Source organism: Triticum aestivum, chromosome 2B (assembly GCF_018294505.1).
Source record: "Triticum aestivum cultivar Chinese Spring chromosome 2B, IWGSC CS RefSeq v2.1, whole genome shotgun sequence".
NCBI classification, from domain to species: Eukaryota; Viridiplantae; Streptophyta; class Magnoliopsida; order Poales; family Poaceae; genus Triticum; species Triticum aestivum.
Window position 1 is genome coordinate 142382470 of NC_057798.1, and position 4249 is coordinate 142386718.

At 45.1% G+C, this 4249-nt stretch overlaps 1 long non-coding RNA gene across 1 annotated transcript; it reads left to right on the forward strand.

Annotated features, from left to right (window-relative positions):
• Positions 1–922: 922 nt before the first annotated feature.
• Positions 923–3169, forward strand: LOC123040844 (uncharacterized). Its single transcript, XR_006418292.1, has 4 exons — positions 923–1495; positions 2301–2400; positions 2507–2800; positions 2897–3169. It is a non-coding gene; the product is annotated as an uncharacterized lncRNA (long non-coding RNA).
• The last annotated feature ends 1080 nt before the right edge of the window (positions 3170–4249 follow it).

Below are 4249 nucleotides of genomic sequence, written 5' to 3' on the forward strand. Positions count from 1 at the left end.
CTCATATAACTTATCTTTTCCATGATCCATGACAAAATGACGTCCTAAAAAACAACCTTGTAATCTCTATCAAATTAGTGGCTGTTTCATGCCTAAAGCGCTGTATCTGGAGCTAAGTATCCTGCTATCTATCTACTCTGTCCTCGTGTAATCAGAATCTAAACATCCGAGGACGTAAGCTAGAGGGATAGCACTGCAGACTCGACAGTGTTATGCCTAAGAGCATTTGCAGCCACAGCTTGCTAATTTGGATCCCTAAATGTCCGCCGACGCGTCAGTAACGAGGCGCATCCGCTTTGAGCCCTCATTTGCTCGAGTGTATAGCCACACCTCTCAAGGCCCCGCTTGGTATGGGTGTAAATTTATACACCCGGAATTAATCTATAGGTGTATATTATCGGCTCCCCTTGATTTTCGGCTGGAAACAGAAACGACGACTTGAGGTCCGTATCTTTTATGGGTGTATTTACTAGCGAACCGACAATCCAAGCGGAGCCCAAATAATTCTTCCTATTTCCAGTCATTTTGATATGCGACTCTGCTAGAGCACGGAGGGGCTTAGAGCATCTCCAACAGCCGCGCTAAACTAGTGCCGCGTCGCAAAATAGGCCGTTTTAGCGCGCGCGCAACGCGTTGGGTCGCTCCAGCAGGCGCGCAAAAACGGCATGCGTGCTATAATGGGTTACACTACTAGAGATCAAGTCAATAACGACCAACGATTAAAACTCTCGGTTGTTATTGGTACGCTGAGTTCAGTCCCACCTCTAAATTAGCCCGTGACTCCTCGCTGGGATCATATAGGTCTGGCGGTCGTTGTTTGGTTACGTTTAACGCGTCCTTATCTCCTGATGAAGCGATGGATAAAAAGGAAGATAAGCACTTCCATACTAAAAAAAAGGAGAAAATCTTGTATCCCCAAAAATCTCTCCCAGCCGCCTCTCTCCCTTCCTGCCACCACCGTCAGCGGCCGCCGGCCCCTCCAGCCGCCGTCGCCTCCTCCTCCTCCTACTCGTCCCCCACTTCTGATCTACCGTCTCCCTCCTGACCTCGAGCGCTGCAGCAGATTTCGGACGAGCTGGAGGAAGGTCGCAGTTCCCGTCGGCACCCTCTGCAGCGGGTCCAGTGGGGTGGGCTGCGCGCTGCTCATATCGGTGTCGGCGGCTGCGGCCATCCCTGCCATGGCGTCGACCTTCTCTTGCCTGGCGCTGCAGCTTGCTGGTTGGATCGCGGCGTCGACGCAGCCGGCTCGGTGGGGACTCTGTATCATACATCTCCGCCCAATGTGCTCCCAGCCTCCGACCATTGTTTAGGTGCGGGTCACCCAAACATTGCTGCACCACAGGCCTCTGCCATGTCTGCCATGTGCTGAGTTCCCGTATGGATTGAACCTAAGTATTCATCCCGGGGAGCAGCCACCATCTTCATCTTGGTCTCCTACACTGGCAGTCTGGCACCCACCCGCATGAGAAAACTTGAAGTTCAGAGTAAATGCAGAGTATGGTCATTACATGTTTCCGTATTCTTGTAGAATACTTTGTGCTGTTTCAATTGTTCCATTGTTATAGAATTATGCAAGCAGATTTTGCAACGCTATATACTAGATCGTCATTTTGTTCTTCGTGTTTTATTTCTGTGCAATAACTTTTGTTCATCTAGAAAAATAGGACACTAACTACATAGTATTTCCAACCATCTCACAAGTATTTCATGTATATAATCTGGTACAACTTGGCATGCTGGGTTCTAGATAAGTTTAATCAGATGGATCGACAGTGCAACAACAGTATAAAGTCCAGTTTTTATTCAATATAATTGATAAAATTAATTTTTTTTATATTACATCATTAAACAGTTCCTGTGAATTACACACATCAGGTGTATGTTTTATATCTTTCATATAGCATTGTTCCCTTTTCCGAACTGAATCAGCTGTAACTCAAAGGGCAACATTGTCTAGAGGAAAACCAGGAAATGGAACTGAATCACCATGCTCTTTCCAGAAGTTTTCTATGTCTTTGGGTAGATTCCTCTGTAATCCTAGAATTACCGCGATGAGGGTAAGTGCATGGTCCAGTCTTACCAGAGTAGGTCTAAAACATTTTTTTACTCAATTAAGGTGAGTTTGGTTATAGACTCCAGCATTATAATCTGAATTTTTGTACTGTTGTACTTATGATATTCTGGTTTTATGAACACCTATTTAGGACTTGCCATTTTTCATTTCCAATAATGTAAGCTCAGCATGACTTGTCTAGTCATTTATTTCAACTAATAATTGCTACTTGCCTCTGTTGGAACAGGGAGGAAAGTAAAAACAAGGCGCCGACTACGGACAAACAATTTTCTGAGGCTCATAAGGAGGGTACAACCTTCGCTGATTATACAGCCTCCACCAAACATGTAAGACTTAATTTTAATGCTACAACTTTCTATGATGAATTGGAAGTGTAGAATACCTACTTTATAAATAGAAGTTGGTGCTGATAACTTACTATTGGCACTTCAGGCAGAAACTAAGGCAATAGTTCAGTTGAATCGTGGTCTCTCAATTGATGAACTCATGCAGAAATGTGACTCACCTAAGCAGTGTGATCGCATAGTTGGCTTCGGTGGTGGAATTAGAGAAAGAAATTTGTGAGGAGCAACATTAAGTAGGGCTTCTAGATCTCGAGCTTCCGAGCAAGCGAAACAAGTACTTGAAGAAAAACTCAATGGAGTGGTGCAAGAAGTGTCAGCAATTAAACGTCTTATGTATGCTAGATCTCAAAGTGATAGTATGTAGGAAAGCCCACATGATCAAGTAAGTTGTTCTCATACATTGAATTTTTATGCCGTTATACTTTGTGCAAATTTATTTGCAAGGACTGACTTTCATAAACTACTCAACATTATGTAGGACTGGTGGTCCACCGTAAGATATGGAAGCATCAGGAGGCATTGTATTCACCGATGAAGAATGATATCCATTCAAAAAATGATGGTGTTCCTCGACTGAAGATTAATAAATATTATCTTTTGTAGTTGTCCCCTTTTTCCAAACAGATATGAGCAAGTACATTGGCCATATAAGGAGTGCCTTTGACTAAAATATCTTAAATGATAAAAATTTAGGAATTGTATGTCAGAATTCTGGTATTTCTTTTAATAGAAGAGGCTATGATTATTTCAATTCAGATTATTTTGTGTCTATGTTAATGTGGATGTCAATATTGAAATGTTGGATGTTGCATAAAGTGATCGCTGAACGAAAATTAATAAGTCGCTCTGAAGGATATTACAGCAGTAACAATGATAACATTATTAGCGATGACAAAACTAGTCGTTAATAATAAATTGTGGTCGTTATTGCCTTGGGATTGACGACGACACACCATCCCGTCGTTACAAGAATAACGACCACAAAAGGTGTGTGGTCGTTATACTTTTAACGACGGAGCCTACTACCACCAGCAGATTGTGGTCGTTAATGACCTTTAACAACCACAATCAGACTTTTAACAACCACGTATGCCGTCGCTAAAAACCGTTTTCCTAGTAGTGTTAGGCGCGCGGTCGAAAACACTTACCCGCGCGGCGTATTTTGGGCGCCCGCTACAGCGCGCGGCACACTCGAGCGCTCGCGCCCGCACTTCCTCTCCCACTTCCACCCCCCGTCCGGCCGCGCCGCCGCCGCCGCCCGCGCCCCGGCGACCGTTCAGGCTTCCCCGCCCTATCCCCGCGCGCCCGCGCTTCCGCCCATCCCCTCCTAGTCCCGCCGGCGCTCGCGCGCCTCCGTCGTCCGAGGAACAGCGTCCGAGCGCTCGCTGCCGCGCCGCGCCCGCAAGGTGTTCGACAAAACGCCTACAAGGTATGTATTGCTCAAACTTCATGAATTTGGTACATGTTTTGAATTGTAGTTTTTTATAGTACAGTATTGAACATTGTAGATGAGTTTGTCGTATGATTCTTCCGAAGAAGAATTTGATATGGAAGAGGAGGAGGATCTTGCAATGATCCTAGCTATGCATATCAATAAAAAGCCGAAGCATGGTGGTTCGGTTATGGGTCGGGAGAAAATTTGGAGAGATAGGATTGATGCCCATAACAGATTGATGAAGAACTATTTCGTGGAGAATCCCACATACCCGGAGTCGTATTTTCGTCGCCGGTTTAGGATGAGCACCAACTTGTTCAGGCGCATTGCAGAGAAACTAGCGAGCCATGACTGGTTTTTCCAGCAAAGGAGGAATGCCGCCGGAGAGCTCGGGCA